The 25,310-nt window shown below is 37.7% G+C and overlaps 1 long non-coding RNA gene across 1 annotated transcript; it reads right to left on the minus strand.

Annotated features, from left to right (window-relative positions):
- Positions 1-6,993: 6,993 nt before the first annotated feature.
- On the minus strand, positions 6,994-24,675 carry LOC143679349 (uncharacterized). Its single transcript, XR_013173674.1, has 3 exons — positions 24,472-24,675; positions 12,397-12,490; positions 6,994-7,234 (listed from the first exon to the last, which is right to left on the minus strand). It is a non-coding gene; the product is annotated as an uncharacterized LOC143679349 (long non-coding RNA).
- Between the last annotated feature and the right edge of the window lie 635 nt (positions 24,676-25,310).

Raw genomic sequence — 25,310 nt, forward strand, 5'->3', positions numbered from 1 at the left:
AAGTAGTTTGGGCCTCAGGGGAGTTTAATAGGCAGGAAATACAAATGTTGAAGACATTTAAATGCAAATGATGGTTTAAATGATGAATATGGTTATGATCTGAGCATATAAAGAAAGAGAAATGATCCCTGGGCCAAGTTCTGGAGCTCTTCAATATTTGTATGAAGAACCAGCAAAAGTGACTGGTTGAATTGTGTTCCCCCCCTAAATACATCAAAGTCCTAATCCAGAACCTCAGAATGACCTTAGCTGGAAAAAAGGGTTGTTAGTGATGGAAGCAGAGACATAAAATTGAGTGGGGTGGAACCTTAATCCAGCAAGACTGGTGTCCTTTAAGGAAAGAGGAAACCTAGAGAGAAAATAGCCATGGAGGCACAGATTAAGTTATACTGCAAACCAAGAAAAGTAAAACTGCAATCGAGACTTCAGACTCAGACAGCGTGACCCTTCCAACATTTTGATTTCAGACTCCAGAACTGTGAGACAGACCATACATTTCAGTTGTTTCAGCCATCCTAATAGATGGTGTTTATTTGCTTGTTTATTTATTTATTTGCAGACCTAGTATATTCAGTGACTGAAAGGAAGGGAGAGGGAAGACAAAGAGAGTGTGCTATCATGGAAGCCAATTAATAGCGCTATTTTAAGGGGAATGGAATGATGAGCTGTGCCAATTGCAACTGATAATACATCATCAAGCAAAATGAAAACATGTGATCATTGGACATAGTAATGTGGAGATCGTTGGTAACGGGAACCCAGGCAGAAGAGTGGTAAGAGGTTGAGTGACTGAGTAGATGATGTTCAGAAGAGAAATTAGAGCTAAAAAGGAGATTCCATGTTTACTATTTTACATTTTAAATTTGGAAGCACTGACAATGTATTTTGTACTAATGAGAATGGTACAGTGAATAGAGAAAAAGCGATACTGGAGAAAGAAGGCAGATGCTCAGAGCATGTTCCCAAGGGGAAGTTATCTATTCACAAGGAAAGGCGTTAGCCTTATGTAGGCGATAGTAATAGTTTAGCCATAGCAGCCGGAGGAAAGGTAGTATGTCAAATCCAAATGTTGGTAGGTGAACAGATAAGTTGGAGGGAACCTGTGGGAGTCTTTTCTGATAGCTCTGTGTTCTTAGGGAGTAGGAAGTTAGCCTAATAGGTAAAAGTGAGTATAAGGAAACATGTGTTTTGTTTTTACAAAAGAGAAATTAAAAAATAGTAGCTAGTGAATTTAGAAAGTTAATGGACTATGGTAATGCAAGGAAAACATGTGGATAGCAGTATGGATGCAAACTGAAATTTCCTGTTCAAAGTGAGATTTCATGTTAAATACTTAATATCCTTCCCATATAATAAATATATGTTTATGTTTTATTTATAATTTAGTTTCCAATCCAAGGTTAAATAAATAATAAATACTATGAAAGGCTTTTAAATTGCAAAATAAAGTCAATACAAACAATGATTTATTTGTGTTCTGTCTGTATTTAATTTGATTTATATTGCTAACATATCTTATTGGAATGTATGCTTGTTTTAAGAAATTTTGTTTCATAATTACCAGTGTCCTTCATACCAACAGAAGTCATCTGAACTTCTATTTGTCATTCTTAAACAGTGTTTGATTAAAGCCATCTACTAAGCCAGACACAATTCCTTCAGCAATTGAAAGGATGCTCTGGAAACTGGTAACATCTAATGTGCTAGCTGCAGTTGAATTTTCTTTCATTATCTGTCCATTATTATTCAGAGAAAGAGAAGGCAATCAATACAAATCAGAGGCAGAAAATATTTGGTGGAATATCTTTCAGAACTATTTCAATTTTCACCTACAAGACTTTTTAGACTGTTAGTTGTGGGTCTTAATGAATAATGTTAGGATAAATTATGTGATAATTTTTAGCAACAAAATTAATACAATCGAATGACATAATTGATTTGAATATCTAATTATACTTTAATCTTAATATTTTATCTAGGTTATGGAGGTTTAAATACAGAGCTAAATTTAATAGGATAGTGTGACTAATTGAAATGGAAAGCCAAACTAATTCCTTCATGTTTTATGTGGTCCTTCACTATTCTTACTTATGAAGCAATGACTGGAAATGTGAATCAGTTACAATTTTCAGTGTATCAGTGTTCAAATATGAAAATGTCTTTTACAAATATCCATTTGAAAGAACATTGTCAAATTTATTTGGGGGTTATTAAATGGTTATAAAACCATTAAAATGTATGTTTTTGTTCATATAAGCAGAATATTGCACACACAGATGGAAAAGTAAATGCATTCTCAGAATGTAAAGGGTCGAAATTAAATAAATATTTTAGATATTCTTATTTACAAAGGAGTATGAAGTCAATGGCAATGTGTATAGATATATGATGAAACTATTTTTTAAAATTTTGACTATCTTAGAACAATTTTTAATATTCAGATTTAGAGTATTAGGTTCTTCTGTAAAGTACTGTCCTTATACTAACATATATTTTCTGCTCTAATCTATGGAAATCAAATTAATATTACATGTATATTTGTGTCATTTAATTTTACTTTATAATCTATGTTTTTATTAAATATGGACTATTCTATAGGTTATTCTGGTAGGTGAACTTGTATAATTTATATTTTCCTTTTAACTTGTAATTTAGTTCATTAAACTAAAGTAGTATTATTGGAGGAATTCACTTAAAATGTCAGTCTTGGAGGACAAATAGAATCATCCTGATGACTCATTATTATCATTGTTTTTGCTTTCCTATAAAGGATATTAATCAGTGATCATTCAAATACTGTTAATAATGCAAACAAACTAAAAGACGTATATTTTCAGAGATCATAGATGTTCTCATTTGGTTAACTATTGAGCTTATATTAAACATCAGAGGATTAAAATACTGGTATTTCATATGAAACCACAGCTTACAACCTTTTCATCTAATCCTAGGATTTTATTTGATAAATTTTATTTGAATACAAAGCAGTTGTGGAATTTTGTTTGTAAAATGGATTCTCTAGTAATACAAACTGTTCACATTTTTTTCTTTATTAGAGAAAATTAGAGTTATTAAGTGATTACTGTGTGTCACTTTTTGTGGGTCCTAGATTTTATAGAATGAGGTTTTTATTTTACTAAGCATGCTGAATGAGCATTTTGCTTACATTTTTTATTTGAGCATTTCTTGGGAGGAATTGATAACCAAAACCAAACCAAAGAAGAATTAAACTAACAAAAGGCAAACTTAACAAACAACAAAACTTCACGGAAACCAATACTTAAGGTTGACTTCATCTTCAACCTAAAAGATTCTAACTACAGCTTCACTTTCTTGGAAGAGAAGGAGGGAAGGAGGTACCTCACCTGCAGAGAAAAGCACATTTAGGAGTTAAAAAAATCAAGCACATATTGATTCTGTTTTATTCTCTCAGACTTTTGATTGCTTTGCCTAATCCCCGAATCATGTCTATTCCATCACTTTTATGTACAGAGTTTAATACATTTAGTACAAAAGAGGTTGCATTCAATCTTATTATAAGCACAGTAGTGAGTAAAAATATATCCATTCTGTAAGGATACGTTTATTTTACAACCAGCAACGAAATCTCTATGGCCTCTCAGCAGCACTACTTCTTCTTGTGGTTTGAAAAGTCACTTCCCCAAAGAAGCATTGTACACTAGCTAGAGAATGTTTTTAATTATTTGCTAAAATTAAATGCTATGCTGGCATGGATTTGATTTATCAGCCCTTTGTCCTATGAGCTAAAAAACAAAGGAACAAAAATGATTGTGGCTGTACTGAATCATTGCATATGTGATTTTCTATAGTTTTTCTTTTTATTATTCAAATTATTACTTTCAAGCAGTGAATTCTTATTTTTAATATTTTTCAGTTTAGAATATGATTCTTTGATGTGTAGGATATAGAAATAAACCAACAAAATTGGGGACATTATATTTTCAGCATGATTTGTAATAATTAATTAGCTCTTGTTACCAAAAATTTTAGGTTTTCTTTCTATTTCCTTATATACAATAAAAACCTTCACAGTTAATGGTCTTTTCCTATATGAAGGCTTATCTGATTCTATTGTCTATAATATTTATTTTCCTATTTCTGTGTTCAAATTGCACATGTAGTCAATCTTACCCAATGGTATTTACCTGTTGTCTAAATATTTTTTTGTTCTTATTTTCTCCCTCTGGTTAGTTTACAAGCTTCAAAAGAAAATAAACCGTGTCTTTTATGGAGACTCTTAGAGCCACATCAAAAATGATTAAAAAATTTTTGACCCAATTGATTAAGTGTTCATTAATGAATATAAAACAATGCTAATAATAGTATTGGATTTCCTACTGTAATCCAAATGATACAATCACTTCCATAAAGATTAACTGAATATGTTACTTAGGATAGACCTCATTCTTTTTGTTCAATAACTAACAACACAAAAATATTTAGGGAGACAGCACATTTGATTTCTATACTTCTTGATTTGAACATAACTATCATATCTTTGCTAAAGACTAAGATAAAGAATGACTGTATTTGAAGTCTCTGTCCCCTGGGAGTGTATTGCAAATCCCCAGCATTGTATATTGATCCTGTCACATTAATAACATTAATAGGATGTGCTGGATGTGCAAACAGAGTTAATGATTGTCATATTTGAACTGCTGTGAAAAGAGAATGATGTTTACCATTGCAGCCTCAGTAAAAAACCTACAGGGCATGGCCGTGTGACCCTATGTGCTCTGCATTCCAGCAGCAGGATGGATATGCCCCGGAAATCAATATCATGACAACAATTTGAAAGTCTGGGAGGTTTGAGATGTTGCCAGAGGATTTACGCAGGTGCTCTTTTTAAAATCTTACCATTTCAGTTTTTATGAAGGAATGTCATTGGTAGGACAAGAGAAAGACATAATCATTTCTATGTATTTTCCTCCTAACAACATTGAAAACCCACAATTTCACTGGCATAGTGCTGGGGATAGCAGGTGTACCACTGGGTTGCTCTGTTTTTTCAAAATAATTGCCTTCTTCAAAATAGCTTCTTATACCATTCCACAGTTTTTAAAGATCAGTACAATTGTGCAGCAACTAAAAAAAAATTCTTAGTTTATTTCCTTGGTGTACCAAACCATTTCTGATAGAACTCCAAGTTCAAACATTTTGACACCTATCTGGACCTCCAGACTATTGGCCCTTCCACTATTATCCCTTCTTTTCTTACTTCTTTGTTCATATTATATTGTTTATTTCTGTAAATTCTTCCTTGCTGTAGTTAATTTCGTGGGGCAACTTGTCTAAGTTATGGTCCAGTTGTCTTGTGATGCAAGCACTTGCCTGTTTGTTACTGTCTGGGTATTTCATGGATTTAAATAATTAGTCTGTGGAATGCATCTATGGCTGATTATATCTACAATCAACAAAGGAGAGAAATCTCATCCAATCTATTGAAGGCCTTGTAAAGAGAACTGATGGTTCCAGCTCTTTTGCAAGCTTTAGTCTTCTGAACTGATTTCTTTTTCTCTCTATTTTGTATCATAAATGCGTTTGTTTGCAGTTGGGGTTTTATACACTATTCTTACACCATTGATGGCTTTAGGCCTCCAGGTTTTATGTCTCATGGCACATTATAGATTTGCATTGTCAACTGTGTACCTGATATCACTAACTGATAGCGGCAAAAACAAAATCATGATTTCCCCTTGTCCTTATCTCAACTACTCTGATTTTTACTGGTCTCCCCCAAAAGATTACCTCATTATGCCCATAGCTCAGGTAAAAAAAATCTAGATATGTTGTAGAATTTTTTCTCGCTGTACAGCCATTACATCAATTAAATCAATGGACCAAAAGATCAAAGGAGTAATAAGTAAGTTAAAATATATACTGTAACTGCTACCTGCTACTGTTTCCACCACTACCTCCATAGAATAAGCCAGCGATATTCTCCCTTCGGTAACTGCAATAGCTAACTAACTGGAATGAATGAATCCAGCTTTGCTCCTATACTTTATAGTCTAAAGTAATGTGGTATTAGAATAATATAATGGGATCCTTTTGTTTGAAATTATTCAAATATTCCTCTTAATACCTGTAATGAAATTTTAAGTTGTAATTTTGGTCTATAAGGTCAAATTTGGTCTTCCGTGCTCACCTCTCAAACTCATTCCTTACAGTTCTCTGCACCAGCCAATAAGTTTAATCACTGTTTCTTAAAGTTGCTAAAATATATTCCAACTCAGGATCTGGTTATCTGCCCAGAATATTTTTAACATGGATGTTGATGATTTCTTACCTCACTCATCCAGGTTGTTGATCGAATATATCCTTCTTGGAGAAATTGTCAATGTGTGTCTTAACAAAAGTAAATATACCCTATTGCACCATTACTTCCTTTCATTTTCTATCTCCTTATCTTTTGCATTATGAATGTAATGATAGCTACTTTGAGCCAGAACCTCCCACCAATATCAGAAACTTAATACAATAGGCATTTATTTCTCACTCACGTGAGATCCAATCATCACTAGGAGAGAGAGGCAAAATGATCCTTTCTCCAGAACGTCTTTCTGGAATTCAGCTGGTGGAGCCTTGGGTATCTTCAGTGCATGGTTTCTAAGATCCCCTAGGAGCAGACATCCAGCCATCATTGCCAAAGAGAAAACATGGAAAACTGCATGGACATTGAAAGGGACTAAAGGAGAGATGGCATACTTCATTTGCATGTTCATTTCACTTGATATAACTTAAGTAAGTGCCCTCATTTGCATGCAAGAGAATAAAAAGCTGTGAAGCAATTAATTAGATACTGACTGGGCTGGTGCTTTGGGTGATTTTCAGTGATCCTACATTACTGAAGTGCCGATAAGCACCAAATATTTCTAAATCATACTTATCTTTATCTGACTTAGTTTGCCATAGTGTTGTAACAAATACAATACAAAGGTTGCCTTAAACAATGGGAATTTATTAGTTCATGTTCTAAGGCTAGAAGAATTCCAAAAATCAACAAATTGGCAGGAATTTCTCACCAAGGTCTAGTGTTCTTGAGCTGACTGCAGGCAATCCTCAGGGTTCCTTGGCTTGTATTTCTATCTCCCATCACATGGTGAATTCCTTTCTGTTCTGACAGCCCTTCCAGTTCTGCTGACATCCAACTTCTCATCCCTCATGTGTTCCTCTGACTCTGGCTTCCAGTTTCTTGTCTTTAGAAGATCTCCTGCAACATTGATGAAGACTTACTCTTTTTTTAGACATAACATTTCCAAAAGGTCATATTCACAAGAGGTTCATATCTATAGGAACGTGGATTATGATTAAGAACCCGGTTTGTTTCAGTATATAATTCAAACTACCACATTACCTAAAAGTGTATTACTGTTTGAATGTTTCTTACTTGTTTTCTTTATGAAAATACAAGTCTCATGTTGTCAGAAAATTTTGTCAATCTTGTTATTTTGCACCTGTATTGGGTCAATTCTATATTAAGTGTCCAATAATCCTTTGATTGAAAGAGTAAATGAATATTTTATTACTCCAAAGCACATTGGAATTATCAGCTCTTTAAAGAAGATCTTCTATGAAAAAAAAAGAGGGTCACAGTTGGACAATTTTTACTGATTCTTTTTTGAAAATCAGTATGATTAAACCTCTTATCTCTTTAGGGGTCAACTTTGGTAAATCAGTTTTTCCTAGAAAATTACCCAAACAGCGGTATATTTTAATTTATCTGCAATGAGTAGTGGAACATATTTTCATGATTGTAATGGATAATGGGCATGCTTTTCATATTTTTCTTCAGGAATGAGGCCCTCAATCTGCCAGGTGTCAAGGATATTGATTGAATGAGACAGAACTGAATCTTTTTCTAGAATATTCCCTCAGTCAAAGAAAACAGTCTAATCCAAGTTCAGCCCTTCCATAAGGGTTGCTTGAATATAAGTGATTATTCAGTATGGGTATACAAAAGTCTTGTCCCCTCTCCTCAACTGTAGAACGTGTGAAGAGTCATCCAAACTTAGAGCTGTTAGTCATCCAAGCTTAGAGGCTTCAATTGCAACTGCATTGCTGTTCAACGTCTCTCCATTCAATCCTGCTTCCTTTATCCCTCTCAGGTGCTGATTTTGAGATTATGGACTAACATACCACCTGCCTCAAATCCAGAATATAGGAACTGTTTTCCCGCGAACCCAAACTATGACAATCGGTACTAGAAATAGTTCTAGGAAGCAGAATCTAAAATGGGATTTTTAGTTGGCTTGCCCTCCAGTCAGCTGGCAGTGAAGATTCCATCAGGGCTGCAAATGCAATATTGATAGCTCCTGGCATAATATTACAAACTGATTCATACACACTTCACAGTGGTAAAGTGGGATAGGATCCCAGTGAAGGGAAATGCACATCTTAGACATTTGAGCGATTATAGTAATTTTAAGTTCCATAGTATCAGATGTCTGTTGCAAGGCTCAGTGTACCAGAGAAAGACAATGGAAGGCTGAGCCGATTTCATCAATAATGTTAGGCAAAGTATGAAAGTCAGTGGACTTCCATGGAAGTTCATAAAAGAATAGCAGTTTCCTGATGTCACAGGAGAGAAAAGCTGAGGAGTAATAGCTTTCTACAGAACAGGTTGAATTCTCAGCTCAGAAAGCTCTTATACACCACGGTTAGGCTTGGATTGAGCAAGAACAGTAAAACTTAAAAGGATAAAACCTGAGTTTATTTTCTAGAAAGTTGTGATTTCTGTTTTCCCCTTATCCTCTGGAATAGCAGAAGTAGTACAAAACAGTCTAATTAAAACTAGCACTTTGCTTAATGTTGTTGCAAAACTTCCTTGTAAGAAAGTCCCATGAACCCCTCAAGATATATTCTTACTTCCATTTCTGATCATCATTTAGGGGGAAAAAGGAACCATATGCTCATAGAGTTATGGGTCTAGGAAACTCATACAAGCAGGAGCTTTGACCTAGAAGGTACTGATTCAAGTGTGATAGAATATAAATTTGTACAAAGAGTGATTTTTGATAAGGGAATATGTCGCTGAAATAAAGGACTTAACATCCTGAGGACCACAATAATGTACTGCTAGTGTGTCTGGGAAGCTTGGTGAAACTGATTGTCATAGAAAGTGAATTAAAATGTGTCAAATGTTATCATACATGCAAATGAATCTCCCAGCCTGGGATCCTATGTAAGGTCCCATTCAAATAAAGGACCCGTTTTTCAGCAAAGGAAATATGGCAGGTGATCTGTGTCACTGAATCCGTGGATCGTATCACTAATGCATCACTGAATGCATCTCACACCTGATTGCAGAAAGGGTGGCATGAAGGTGCAGCTGTGGCGTGTTTGAGATGATACTCTAAATTTGTTTAAATTTGTTAATAAGAGATTTCTTTGGCCTTTGGACAGTTACATTACACAACATTTCATATGCATAAAAATAATCTTACATAAAATATTTTAAATTTTATATAATATATATATAACACTATGTGGGATGTTTTCTTTGCATTATATTGTCTTGTATTACTTAAGATGATTTATATTTTCTTCTGGTGGATGGCATTTCCAACAGACCATGACTTTTGGATTATTTAGCATAAATATAAAATTAGTTTGTATTATGTTCTTTATGAATCCTCATCTTCTCCCTCATTATCCTAATTTTACTGAATAAATTATGTTAATTACAGTTTAAGTTTAAATTCTTAAATATGCATATGCATTTACTTTGATTTGATCTGTTTTGATTTCATTGTTTTAATATTTAATTTTACTTAATATATGTTAATTGATTTGTTCTTTAACATCCCACCATTAAATGTGAAATTGTTAGCTTATCTCCCTTTTGCCTTCCCCCACCTTGGGATTCCAATTTTATTAGTTGTTTTAACCTTAGATCATCATGCCATGTACTGTTTGCATTTTATTCTTTTATACTTAGGGTTCTTTGTTCTTTTGCCTTGTTAACTTATTCTTCTTAGCTCCAAATTCATCCTTTTTGTATCTGTTTTGAATAATGGGCTGAACTCTAAGTATTTGTCCTTTGCCATGACTACACCATTAGTATTTTTTTGCTAGAGGACAATAAAGAGTCATAAAAGGAATAGGAGCCTTTCCTAGATTTGATGTACTATCTTGCTTTTCTTTTCTTTTTCTTCTTGTCCCCACATGGTGGGCTATGCATGTGGCAGACAAACATGGTACCAGATGTCTGTTGCTGGCTCTCAGTGTATTAGGGAAAGACAATGAAAGGTTAGGCCTGTTTCATTAACAATGCTAGCTGAAATATCAAAGTCAGTGGACCCCCATAGAAGTTTTGGCTGTGTATCTGGAAGAAATGTAGTGGTGCTTTGACTAAGCTCTGAGCCCACAACATGCAATTCCTCAATAAGCTTGCAAACCTTCCCACTGGTTCAATGACCTTCCTGCAGTCCTCATAGGGACACTACAAAGACCAGACCCCGTACCACCCTGCTAGTGTGTGGGATCTAAATGCCCTGACTCTTTGTGTGCCCACCTGCCTCCTTGAGCCTTGTGCCCTCACAGGCCCAACTGCCACCTTGAGCCACTTTCCAGTTCTCTCTGCATATCTTCTTACCAGCTTCAGTGCACCTTTAATTCAGAGTAATGCTTCCTGCTTGCCCAGTGACTGGCAAGAAGTTACGGCTTAGCAAACCCAGGGATCTTCTCACCATGTAAGGTCCTAAAACCATAACATTTCCAATAAGGTATGAACCCTAGCCTTGGTGAGAGGATTCCTTCCTTGGGAATGCTTTTTAAAGCCCTAAGGTAATCTCCAGAGTTTTCTTTTTACTTTCAATGTTACCTGTCTGTTATACTTAATAGTTCTTTGCATTAAATTTTACCTGTTCAAATTAATTACCTGTCCCCTGCATGGATTCAACTTGATATAATTTTGTCTCAGATATTGTTTTGACTTAGATATCCTTAGATAAACTATATTGCATATTCTTATTCAGTGTAAGTGCTGTCATTGTGAGGAAGTGTGTTTTATGCAAATTCTTGACAACTTCAAACTTCAGGTTATGTATTCTCTTCTCGCTCTTCCTGACTTCACCTTTATATCTTTTCACCCATTTTACATTTCAGAAGTTTTTTGCAGCACCTAAAAAAAATATAGCGTTTTTCTGATTTACTTGTCTCCTATTTTTATTGCAGATGTGTTTGTATGTTTGTTCTCTTCCCATTTCTTTTATTCTTCTTGTTGGTATACACACTTTCCATGAAGTTAAATATTACTGTGCTGGTTTGAAACTGTTATGCACCCCAGAAAAGCCATGTTCTTCTAATCTAATCTTGTGGGGGCAAACCTATATTTAGGTGGGACCTTTGGATTAGGTTATTTCCATGGAGATGTGACTCTGCCCTTCAAGGTGGGTCTTAATTAGACTACTGGGGTCCTTTAAGAGGCAAATATTTTGGGAGAAAGCTCAGACACGGATGTTTGGAGATGCAGAAGGAAAACACCCCAGTAAATGCCAGAGGCTGAGAGAACTGTTTGAAACCAGAAGCCAGGAGAGAAGAACAGCAGACATCACCGTGTGCCTTCCCATGGGACAGAGCAACCCAGATGCCAAGCGCCTTTCCTCTGAGAAGATGTCCTCTAGTTGGTGCCCTTATTTGGACATTTTCACAGCTTTAGATTTGTATCTTGTGATTTATTAAATCTACTTTATCAAAATAAATCCATTTCTGGTATATTGCATTCTGGCAACTTCAGCAAACTGAAATAGCTGTCACATTCCCATCAGAAGACTCAGACAGTGAAGTTATTTACTTAGTTAGAGACCCATCTCGTGCCCCTACTCATCATACTGGACAGGAAAGTCCGTGGAGGAAATGAACAGTTAAGATTTACAGTTAGATTTTGCCTGAAATGCTAAGAAGAATGGAAGCGGAGTAGAAACTACGGTTTCATTACACAAATTTGGCTTGCATAATCCAGTTCTAGAATAAGTACCAATTAGTTAAATATAAAATAGAAGCTCTAATTCCTCAAGAGTTTAACTTCAGGGCAAATTATATAATTATGGTTAACTTGTCTAAGGAAAAAAAAATAACAGAAAATATGCAATAGAACTAGCTGAAAACTATGACCAACAGTAAAATACATGACAAAAGTATGTTTGAAGGAGGTTCAGAATATCAGCACATTCAAACTGAAGAGCATCCAAACACCTCAGTCTCTGTCAGCTCAATTTTAAAATGACTGATAATCTTTAATATTATTTGATTCCACTTCAAAAATGACTTGTTTCCTTTCTAAGATTTCATATTCAAATACAAATATCAGAATATACAATAATGAAAAGAGAGTATATAAAAATCTAGTGGTTGTTTCTTTAGTCTACTCACCTAACTCTATCCTTAAATGCACTTTTTAAAATTTATTCTTCAAAGGGCAATCATGACAAATTCATTGCTTTCCTTCGGTTATTCAGAATGAAGCCTTGGGGGAAAAACAAATAAACAAATATTGCTGAAAATTCAATTTTGTTCTGTAAACACTTAAGACATTTTACAGATCCCCAAGGTTGCAAACATGAACAAGATATGATTTGGTACCTAAAGTGGTTTATAATCTTCTAGTATTTGAAAAATACTTCCGTTGGCTTAAAACTCTGCTGTAGTATATGAAGTATAAGTTAAACTTGATTTGTTTAAATATAATTTCGTTCAAAAAATATATGAGATATCAAGAAAATCCAAGATGAACTGATATTAAACCCAACAAATGTGGAAGAAATAGTAAAATGACAGTTTACTACTAGATTTACTATTTAGATTATCTGCAGAAAATAAAAAATGAAGAATACATAGGCAAGGCAGCTAATTCCTTTGGGTATAATACATTTAAAATACATATTAAAAAACATTTTTTAATCCATGGATGAAAGAATGCAGAATTCAAGGAATTCTCAAACACCAAAATTGCTCAGAAAAATGAAAATATAGAAGAATAAGCAGTAGAGTTAGAATATGCTTTGGGAATATATGTCACTCTCTGGCTTTCTAGAATTTGAATTCCGAAAGCTACCTGCACCTGGCACATGAGAAGTACAAGGGCAGTATTAAGATAAAAGATTGAAGTCCAGATCCCTGGAGGGGATCAGAAAGGTGCACTCTAACTGCCTGAACTGAAATAAAACTTGTCACACAAAGAGAGATATGTGTTAGCTCTTGATGATCCATTTCTGAGAATTCTTAAGTAAAAACAGACACTCATGCATGTGAATTGAAATCAATGGCACAGTCCCAAGCCCCACATATATAATTTAGTTTAATGACCTTCTAGCTTGGAGTGTACCAGGAAGAAGCAAACACAAACATTTTTGGAATAATTAGGCATGCAAAATTCCCACAAGAAACATCCCAGGAATATTTACACTATCTCCCAAAGTATAAAATGGACAAAATTATGGTTCTTAAAATATATGGATATACAAAAAGTTCTAAAGTAAAGTAATTTTTAAATGACATTCAAGGCAAATACGGATCAAAAGAAAGCTTGTGTGTCAGTCTGGGCTCTACCAAGAGAAAGAAACCACACTGTTAATTTGAAAAAAAGTGAAGTTTAATATAAAAAATTCTTATCAACGAGAGGGAATTATAGCTATGATGGGTTGGAAAGTGAGAAGTAAAGAGTGCTCTAAGGGATTTAAGAATAGCAAATGCAAGGAACAACCATGACCATAGGGTTGAGATAAGGCATTCACAGACATGGCTCTGGCTCCCCAAGGCTGAGATCCAGACTTCTTTTGAGAAGGTGCAACCATAGCTCAAGAGATGGCAGAGAAGTTGCTGTGGCACTGAGCCAGTGGAACTTGCTGAAAATCTGCCCTCTGGGGTGCCAGGGAAATACCAGAGGGAATCTGCTATATGACCACCTGAGGTGAGTGCCCAGAGAAGCTGCTGAGTGCTCAGAGCTACAGGCTACTGCTTCTTGCAGGGGCTGGACATTGAGAAGCAGTGTGTACTAAAGGAGCCAAGTGCTGGGGAGCTCCATATGCTGTGGGATTCAACCAAGGGAACAGAACCCTACCATCCTACAATATCTCTCTCAGGCCCTCTACTCACCAAGTTTAACACAGTGCCCACTGGCAAAGCAAATACTTAAAGGACTCATGTCCATTTTCACCAAGCAAGCAAAAATAATGAATGTGGAGAATAGAGGCAAGAAATCAACTGGAACACCTGGTACAATAACAATATTGATATTGTAAAAGAATCTTTACTACCGAGACTCCAATCAGAGATAAAGAAGTAGTGATGTATATTGATAGAATGTTTGATTCACTGGGAAGATATTAACCATACTAAGTAAATTAGGTTGGAACATGCAAAATAAATTAGTTTCAAATAATTTAAGGAAAATTTGACAGAACTCCAAAAAGAAATGACTTATTCCATCATCATTGTGCATTATTTTAAACATACTTCTCTCTTTTTAGTAAATAGATCTGGCAGATGATTAGTAGGATGGCTCTAAAGATCTGAACAGTGCAATTGATCTTGATTGGGGTGGTACTGAACATTGCATCTCACACCTGGAGGATGCTATTTTTATTCACAAATAGTCAATTTGCAAAGTAATAGGTCATAAAACAAGTCTTACAGAACTTTAAAATTTGGTGTGGTATAGACCTCATTCAACAGAAAGTCATCTTAAAAAGCAGTAACAGTAAAAATACATCAATAAAGTAGCTATGAAAAAAACTCCATCTAACAACTAGAATACATACCCTTAAAGAACTTATAAATCATGGTTATAAAAATTGGAATACTCTAAGAATTGAAGAATGGTGAAAAATATACTTATAAATTGTGTGTGACACTGCTAAAGCAGTACTTACATAAAGTGAAAATACTGGGCACCCGTGTTCCCAGGAGCCTTTGAAACCAGAAAATAAGCAGTTGAGCATTTTTCTCTGCGTACTCGATTTGGAGAATGTTAATACAATCAAGTGAGACACCTACAAACCCATTGGAAGGATGAATGGCAGCAGCCGCAGCACGCTGTAAATTGCCACCACAGTAGGTGCAGTGGTGCCGGGGCAGGGTTGAGGGTCCAGGGTCGCTGGTTCTGTTACAGCCTCTGGACGCAGACAGCAGGCAGCTTCTCTGGGTCATGTGCCCAGCCTCATTTGAGTTGTGAAATCTCCACCCTTGCAGAGATTCTGTAAGCTCCAGATGTCCTTTCATTAGAGTTCAGTTGTGCTCTAATCATTATATGTGGTTATGCCATTCATAGCAAGAAGGTCTTAGAGTTGACACCCATTAGTATTTCTATATTTATTTGTTTAACATTTGCCTTCCCTGTGAAATATACAGTGTCCATTTTATTCACCAGAGTGTACCCAATGACTGCCATAGTACTAAATATAGAGAGAGACATGAAGCAGAGCAACAGTTTCCTGGGGTTGGGGTGTGAATGGGGATTAATTTCAAAAGAGCATAAGTAAATTTTGGAGGATGCAAGTATTTTAAAACTGGATTATGGGAGTAGTTGTACAATTTCCCTCACTCTCTTTCTATATATTTATTTACATGCACATTCATGTAAATACATTTCTCTCTCTCTCTCTCTCTCTCTCTCTCTCTATATATATATATATATATATACACACACACTCAAATATATCACTAAACTATTTAGTTAACAAACCCATTGCTTGATATTAATGGATGACTTGATGTTACTGAGTTTCACTTTACTCAAATCATTGCTTATTGTAAGCAATTTTGACACTGGTCTTGAACAGTCTCACAGGTTTGAAAATAAACTCTGGTACTTAGAAATGACTGACATTCAGATTTACTCAACATTTTTTTTTTCTTCAGTTACTTCACTTAGAAAATGGAGATAAGTACCTCACAGATGTTTTTCTTGCAAAAATACCCCATTTCCAGTCTGCTATATGATTTTTTATCAACAGCAGTTGGTCTTTTACCCCAGAACATCCTTTCAGATGCACATTTATCATCTTGACCGAAGTGTGAGTCCAGCTATAAATTGTTTTTGGTAACATGTTTTCTTTTTATGTGCTTTAACCCCATAGATTTTATTGATCATGTAACTTTTGGGGAAGATCAAAGGTCTCTTCTTGAATCAAACAAAAATTCTCTCGGGAGATGGGTTAATGCTTATAATCAGAAGCACACAAACCCAGCAATGAATTTAAAGCAGTTCCACCATTTATCTTCTCATTTCTTCAAAGTACTAATCTACTTAGGTTCTTGTAATTTAGGCCAGTCTACAAAGATAATCCACCATGTTCTGTCTGCTGATACCAAAAATAGTTCATACATGATTTTGAACTATTACGTGCTCTCACCTTAGAGGATTTGTTGTTGTTTTCGCATCAAGTCAAGTGTGTATTATTGTGTGGGTTTAGTGATTACCATAAATTGTCAAGGGTCCAGAACAAATGGAGTAATGCCAATGGTAGTGAAATCTGTATTTTTTATCTTTCTCCCTTTGTATAAATTAGGAACTCAATGTTTTGACCCAAATGTCTTTCAGAGGCACAGGGAATTGAATCACACAGCATCTTCCCTGTACTTCCTTTGTTGATATCTTATGACAAAGAAATCACTAGAGACACCGCCTCACCAGGGCAATGCTTCCAGAGCTAAGAGAAAGTCTCTCAGTATCCTCAAACCCAAGTTATCTGATATGTCCCAGACATGTCAAAAAAATGCCTGCTTGATGCCGTATCATTTTCTGCATTCCATCATATGTCTTATATCCTATTCTTCATCATAGCACAACTAGAAAAAATGACTCACTTAGTAATCTCTGCTGAGTTCCTCATTGAATAGCATACAGTAGGACAACAGGAGCAATCAGAGATAACCTGAAGCTAGCTGAATTCACTGAATTCTATCTGTGCCTCATAGACTGGAGTTAGAACAAAAATTTCTTGTCATTTATCTGTATAGTGAAATTTTCATTTTGCAGACTGTTGAAATACTCTCACCTTCTTAAAATCTTCTTACATTAAATTTTACTTATTTTCTTTAGTATCAGGAAACATTTTTAATGTCCTCACCATGGGTTTCTAAGTGTCAAATAGCTTTTGTATCTACCAAGATCTTTGGCAAAAACAAATTTCAACCTGTTTCTGTTCACAGAATTTTTAATCAATTGGATCTTTTACCTCTTGGGTACTTGGGAATCTCAGTATTCTTTATTTCTTGGTTTGTTCTATCATAAAGAATCTCCATATTCATCATACTCCTTCAATAATTAGTATAAATGCCTTGTGCTCGTACAAGGTGCTATGTTGCAGAACAATCTGATCACATATTTCTGATGATTGGATCATGTTCCCCCTAAAGACACGTTCAAATTTTTTTTTTTTTTTTTTTTTTGCTCAGATGCAGCTTCATTCAGTATTTTAACATGATTACTTTACAATTAGGTATTATTGTGCTGTCCATTTTTGAGTTTTTGTATCTAGTCCTGTTGCACAGTCTGTATCCCTTCAGCTTCAATTACCCATTGTCTTACCATGTTTCTAACTTCTGCTGAACTCTGTTACCAATGACATATTTCAAGTTTATTCTCGAATGTCCGTTCACATCAGTGGGACCATACAGTATTTGTCCTTTAGTTTTTGGCTGGATTCACTCAGCATAATATTCTCTAGGTCCATCCATGTTATTACATGGTTCATAAGTTTATCTTGTCTTAAAGCTGCATAATATTCCATCGTATGTATATACCACAGTTTGTTTAGCCACTCTTCTGTTGATGGAGATTTTGGCTGTTTCCATCTCTTTGCAATTGTAAATAACGCTGCTATAAACATTGGTGTGCAAATGTCCGTTTGTGTCTTTGCCCTTAAGTCCTTTGAGTAGATACCTAGCAATGGTATTGCTGGGTCGTATGGCAATTCTATATTCAGCTTTTTGAGGAACCGCCGAACTGCCTTCCACAGTGGTTGCACCCTTTGACATTCCCACCAACAGTGGATAAGTGTGCCTCTTTCTCCGCATCCTCTCCAGCACTTGTCATTTTCTGTTTTGTTGATAATGGCCATTCTGGTGGGTGTGAGATGATATCTCATTGTGGTTTTGATTTGCATTTCTCTAATGGCCAGGGACATTGAGCATCTCTTCATGTGCCTCTTAGCCATCCGTATTTCTTCTTCTGGTAGGTGTCTGTTTAAGTCTTTTTCCCATTTTGTAATTGGGTTGGCTGTCTTTTTGTTGTTGAGTTGAATAATCTCTTTATAAATTCTGGATACTAGACCTTTATCTGATATGTCGTTTCCAAATATTGTCTCCCATTGTGTAGGCTGTCTTTCTACTTTCTTGATGAAGTTCTCTGATGCACAAAAGTGTTTAATTTTGAGGAGCTCCCATTTATTTATTTCCTTCTTCAGTGTTCTTGCTTTAGGTTTAAGGTCCATAAAACCACCTCCAGTTGTAAGATCCATAAGATATCTCCCATCATTTTCCTCTAACTGTTTTATGGTCTTAGACCTAATGTTTAGATCTTTGATCCATTTTGAGTTAACTTTTGTATAGGGTGTGAGAGATGGGTCTTCTTTCATTCTTTTGCATATGGATATCCAGTTCTCTAGGCACCATTTATTGAAGAGACTGTTCTGTCCCAGGTGAGTTGGCTTGACTGCCTTATCAAAAATCAAATGTCCATAGATGAGAGGGTCTATATCTGAGCACTCTATTCGATTCCATTGGTCGATATATCTATCTTTATGCCAATACCATGCTGTTTTGACCACTGTGGCTTCATAATATGCCTTAAAGTCAGGCAGCGCGAGACCTCCAGCTTCGTTTTTTTTCCTCAAGTTGTTTTTAGCAATTCGGGGTACCCTGCCCTTCCAGATAAATTTGCTTATTGGTTTTTCTATTTCTGAAAAATAAGTTGTTGGGATTTTGATTGGTATTGCATTGAATCTGTAAATCAATTTAGGTAGGATTGACATCTTAACTATATTTAGTCTTCCAATCCATGAACACGGTATGCCCTTCCATCTATTTAGGTCTTCTGTGATTTCTTTTAACAGTTTTTTGTAGTTTTCTTTATATAGGTTTTTTGTCTCTTTGGTTAAATTTATTCCTAGGTATTTTATTCTTTTAGTTGCGATTGTAAATGGGATTCGTTTCTTGATTTCTGCCTCAGCTTGTTCATTACTAGTGTATAGAAAAGCTACAGATTTTTGAATGTTGATCTTGTAGCCTGCTACTTTGCTGTACTCATTTATTAGCTCTAGTAATTTTGTTGTGGATTTTTCTGGGTTTTCTACATATAGTATCATATCATCTGCAAACAGTGATAGTTTTACTTCTTCCTTTCCAATTTTGATGCCTTGTATTTCTTTTTCTTGCCTAATTGCTCTGGCTAGAACTTCCAACACAATGTTGAATAATAGTGGTGATAGTGGACATCCTTGTCTTGTTCCTGATCTTAGGGGGAAAGTTTTCAATTTTTCCCCATTGAGGATGATATTAGCTGTGGGTTTTTCATATATTCCCTCTATCATTTTAAGGAAGTTCCCTTGTATTCCTATCTTTTGAAGTGTTTTCAGCAGGAAAGGATGTTGAATCTTGCCAAATGCCTTCTCTGCATCAATTGAGATGATCATGTGATTTTTCTGCTTTGATTTGTTGATATGGTGTATTACATTAATTGATTTTCTTATGTTGAACCATCCTTGCATACCTGGGATGAATCCTACTTGGTCATGATGTATAATTCTTTTAATGTGTTGTTGGATACGATTTGCTAGAATTTTATTGAGGATTTTTGCATCTGTATTCATTAGAGAGATTGGTCTGTAGTTTTCTTTTTTTGTAATATCTTCTCCTGGTTTTGGTATGAGGGTGATGCTGGCTTCATAGAATGAATTAGGTAGTTTTCCCTCCACTTCGATTATGTTGAAGAGTTTGAGGAGAGTAGGTACTAATTCTTTCTGGAATGTTTGATAGAATTCACATGTGAAGCCGTCTGGTCCTGGACTTTTCTTTTTAGGGAGCTTTTGAATGACTAATTCAATCTCTTTACTTGTGATAGGTTTGTTGAGGTCGTCTATTTCTTCTTGAGTCAAAGTTGGTTGTTCATGTCTTTCCAGGAAGCTGTCCATTTCTTCTAAATTGTTGTATTTATTAGCGTAAAGTTGTTCATAGTATCCTGTTATTACCTCCTTTATTTCTGTGAGGTCAGTAGTTATGTCTCCTCTTTCATTTCTAATCTTATTTATTTGCATACTCTCTCTTCTTCTTTTTGTCAATCTTGCTAAGGGCCCATCAATCTTGTTGATTTTCTCATAGAACCAACTTCTGGTCTTATTGATTTTCTCTATTGTTTTCATGTTTTCAATTTCATTTATTTCTGCTCTAATCTTTGTTATTTCTTTCCTTTTGCTTGCTTTGGGATTAGTTTGCTGTTCTTTCTCCAGTTCTTCCAAGTGGACAGTTAATTCCTGCATTTTTGCCTTTTCTTCTTTTCTGATAAAGGCATTTAGAGCAATAAATTTCCCTCTTAGCACTGCCTTTGCTGCGTCCCATAAGTTTTGATATGTTGTGTCTTCATTTTCATTTGCCTCTAGGTATTTACTAATTTCTCTTGCAATTTCTTCTTTGACCCACTTGTTGTTTAAGAGTGTGTTGTTGAGCCTCCATGTATTTATGAATTTTCTGGCACTCCGCCTATTATTGATTTCCAACTTCATTCCTTTATGATCCGAGAAAGTGTTGTGTATGATTTCAATCTTTTTAAATTTGTTAAGACTTGCTTTGTGACCCAGCATATGGTCTATCTTTGAGAATGATCCATGAGCACTTGAAAAAAAGGTGTATCCTGCTGTTGTGGGATGTAATGTCCTATAAATGTCTGTTAAGTCAAGTTCATTTATAGTAATATTCAGGTTCTCTATTTCTTTATTGATCCTCTGTCTAGATGTTCTGTCCATTGATGAGAGTGGTGAATTGAAGTTTCCAACTATTATGGTATATGTGTCTATTTCCCTTTTCAGTGTTTGCAGTGTATTCCTCACGTATTTTGGGGCATTCTGGTTCGGTGCGTAAATATTTATGATTGTTATGTCTTCTTGTTTAATTGTTCCTTTTATTAGTATATAGTGTCCTTCTTTGTCTCTTTTAACTGTTTTACATTTGAAGTCTAATTTGTTGGATATTAGTATAGCCACTCCTGCTCTTTTCTGGTTGTTGTTTGCATGAAATATCTTTTCCCAACCTTTCACTTTCAACCTATATTTATCTTTGGGTCTAAGATGTGTTTCCTGTAGACAGCATATAGAAGGATCCTGTTTTTTAATCCATTCTGCCAGTCTATGTCTTTTAATTGGAGAATTCAGTCCATTGACGTTTAGAGTTATTACTGTTTGGATAATATTTTCCTCTACCATTTTGCCTTTTGTATTATATATATCATATCTGACTTTCCTTCTTTCTACACTTTTCTCCATGTCTCTCTCTTCTGTCTTTTTGTATCTGACTCTAGTGCTTCCTTTAGTATTTCTTGCAGAGCTGGTCTCTTGGTCACAAATTCTCTTAGTGACTTTTTGTCTGAGAATGTTTTAATTTCTCCCTCATTTTTGAAGGACAATTTTGCTGGATATAGGAGTCTTGGCTGGCAGTTTTTCTCTTTTAGTAACTTAAATATATCATCCCACTGTCTTCTAGCTTCCATGGTTTCTGCTGAGAAATCTACACATAGTCTTATTGGGTTTCCCTTGTATGTGACGGATTGTTTTTCTCTCGCTGCCTTCAAGATCCTCTCTTTCTCTTTGACCTCTGACATTCTAACTAGTAAGTGTCTTGGGGAACGCCTATTTGTGTCTAATCTCTTTGGGGTGCGCTGCACTTCTTGGATCTGTAATTTTAGGTCTTTCATAAGTGTTGGGAAATTTTCAGTGATAATTTCTTCCATTAGTTTTTCTCCTCCTTTTCCCTTCTCTTCTCCTTCTGGGATACCCACTACACGTATATTTGTACGGTTCACATTGTCCTTGAGTTCCCTGATACCTTGTTCAAATTTTTCCATTCTTTTCCGGATAGTTTCTGTTTCTTTTTGGAATTCAGATGTTTCATCCTCCAAATCACTAATTCTATCTTCTGTTTCTTTAAATCTGTCATTGTAGGTATCCATTGTTTTTTCCATCTTTTCTACTTTATCTTTCACTTCCATAAGTTCTGTGATTTGTTTTTTCAGTTTTTCTATTTCTTCTTTATGTTCAGCCCATGTCTTCTTCATGTCCTCCCTCAATTTATCGATTTCGTTTTTGAAGAGGTTTTCCATTTCTGTTCGTATATTCAGCATTAGTTGTTTCAGCTCCTGTATCTCATTTGAACTATTGGTTTCTTCGTTTGACTGGGCCATATGTTCAATTTTCTGAGCGTGATCCGTTATCTTCTGCTGGCGTCTGGGCATTTAGTCAGATTTCCCCGGGTGTTCGACCCCACAGGATGAAAGATTTTTCTGCGCAATCTCTGGGTTCTGTTCTTCCTATCCTGCCCAGTAGGTGGCGCTCGTGGCACACGCCTGTCTGTGGGTTCCACCAGCGAAAGTTGCTGTGGGTCCCTCAACTCTGGAAAACTCTCGCCGTAGGGGAGGTTCGGCAACCGAAGCATCTTGGAAGAATGCCAGCCGGCCCGGGGTTCCAAACGCAGGGAGGGTCGCCGGCCGTCGCAGCACAGGAGAGCGTCCGGCCAAATTAGCTAGTCGACCCGGGGCACCAAGCGTGGCGGGAGGGCGCCAGCTGTCGCAGCCCGGTAGAGTGCACTGTTCCCAGCCGACGGGGGAGTCACGTGTTTGGATGGGATCCCCCGGTCACTGTTCTCCGCAGTCTGGAGATTTCCGACCCAACTATCTCAGTTGTTCCGTGGGGCCTCGTGTGGTGGGGGCACCAGCCACCGTGGCCTAAGGGGACCGCCTGTCCAATTCTACCAGCTGGCCTGGGAAGGTGGAAGGGAGGGACTCCGGTCGCTTGCCGTCCCACCCAGGAAAGCCCGTGCCCCTTGGTGATCTCACCGGAGCTGGTTCTCCCAGATAGTCAGCTGTTCCAAGATGGGGTACGCTGTCCCTTTGATCTCCCTCGTGGCTCCGGGAGCTGCTCTGTGTTATCTCCACTCCCCCAGTAGTTGTTCTGGAGGAGGAAAGGTGAGGGCGGCAAGGCTGTCGAGGCTGGTGGCGGAGGAGCACGGTGAAGGCGGGGGAAGAGGGCACCGTGGTAGTTGGAGAGCAGCCGGAGCGGGAGGGGGAGGAGGGGGGGGAAGGAGGTCGGGCGGCTCGGCTGCTGCGGGGCGTGGGCGCCGCACGGCGGGCCGGCGGAGAAAGAGGGGGGGGGAAGGTCGGGCGGCTCGGCTGCTGCGGGGCGTGGGCGCCGCGCGGCGGGCCGGGGGAGAAAGGGGGGGAAGGAGGTCGGGCGGCTCGGCTGCTGCGGGGCGTGGGCGCCGCGCGGCGGGCCGGCGGAGAAAGAGGGGGGGGAGGAGGTCGGGCGGCTCGGCTGCTGCGGGGCGTGGGCGCCGCGCGGCGGGCCGGCGGAGAAAGAGAGGGGGGGAGGAGGTCGGGCGGCTCGGCTGCTGCGGGGCGTGGGCGCCGCGCGGCGGGCCGGCGGAGAAAGAGAGGGGGGGAGGAGGTCGGGCGGCTCGGCTGCTGCGGGGCGTGGGTGCCGCGCGGCGGGCCGGCGGAGAAAGAGAGGGGGGGAGGAGGTCGGGTGGCTCGGCTGCTGCGGGGCGTGGGCGCCGCGCGGCGGGCCGAGGTCGGGCGGCTTGGCTGCTGCGGGGCGTGGGCGCCGCGCGGCGGGCCGGCGGAGAAAAGAGACACGTTCAAATTTTAATCTGAATACCTAAGGGTATAAACCTTTTGTAAATAGGCCCTTTGGAGATATTATTAGACGTGGACTCGTTTGTAATGAGGATCTTCAAGATCTGGTTAGGTGAGTCCAAAATGAGCCAGGGTGGGCCTTAATCCATGTGGTTGCACTTCTTATAAGCAAAGGAAGTTGGGCGTAGAAGCAGAAGCCTGAATTCAGCACAAATCAGAGGAGTAGATGCCAGGAGAGAGAGAGATTACCATCTGAAGGAGAATTACTGGAAAACCCAGACTTTGGGAGAAAACAAGCCCTGCCAGTACGTTGAAGTTGGACTACTAGTCTCCAAAACCATGAGCCAATCCATTCCTGTTATCCAAGACAACCCATTGCATGGTATTTGTCACAGAAGCCGTGGAAAACTAAGACACATGTTGGTTTATTTTAACATCTCCAAAATACTGTGATGAGGAAAAAGAATCCTAGGGAAATGGGTTGCTCAAAGTCATATAATTCATACATATCATAGCTTAGATTCAAAACTGCATTGACACCCTGCTCACTGTGCCAAACTGTCAGCAAGAAAGAGAGACATCTATTACTAACTCCAGGGGTGGAGACTCACCTCGACACATGGAGAGTAAGATGTGTAAAGGTGCCTGCCAGCAGGAGCAGCAGACCTAGGTGCCACTAGCTCCATGCTGTGAAGGGGATGAGGTCACCAGCAAAGCACAGCTCACACAGGCACTGGATGGAAAAACCTTTACTCAGATCATGAAGAGACAGAGCAAGGTCAGCTTCACTAATGGACATCAGTCCCCCAAGGCCAGAGAATCTGCATCAGCTGGCCAACCCAGGGCAGTGTCATGTATGCACTCCGTTACACCATAAAGCAAAGGAGGCTGCTCCTCAGAAACAGATATATCTGTGGGGCTGGGAATGGTACCATCAAGTTTACATACTTAGTCTGGGAATATTCACATCTGCTCAGGGCAAAGAGGAAGATACTATGTGCAGACGGCCACTTTCTGCTGTGGAATAAGTTATATGTCAAGATGGTCCTGAGAGTTGAGCAAGCCCACATTTGTCATTCTGGAAGCCAGGTTAACACATCTGTTTCTAAGTTCAGGGTTTAATCTGTGGGTCGCAGGGAAAGGCGGCAGGCTACAATTGACTTCCATAACTGACCTTTGGTTCCTAAAGTCTGGTTTGACTACAGAAGGAAAGCCATATTCTCACATCCAAAGCTACTCCAAAAAAATAATTTTCTGCCTGGCTTTGGAATCAGTATTTAATAGCCTTATAAAATGACTTAGTGTTTTTCCTTTCTCTAATAGCTGAAGAAATTGGGTAAGATAGTATTTACCTCCTTGAGTGTTTATTAGAACTTGACTTAGATCTGTCTAAACCCAGTGATCCTTCTATGAATTCCAGTTTTTTAAGATCCATTCAGCGTTTGTTTGT

This window comes from Tamandua tetradactyla, chromosome 4, assembly GCF_023851605.1.
Source record: "Tamandua tetradactyla isolate mTamTet1 chromosome 4, mTamTet1.pri, whole genome shotgun sequence".
Classification (NCBI taxonomy): Eukaryota; Metazoa; Chordata; class Mammalia; order Pilosa; family Myrmecophagidae; genus Tamandua; species Tamandua tetradactyla.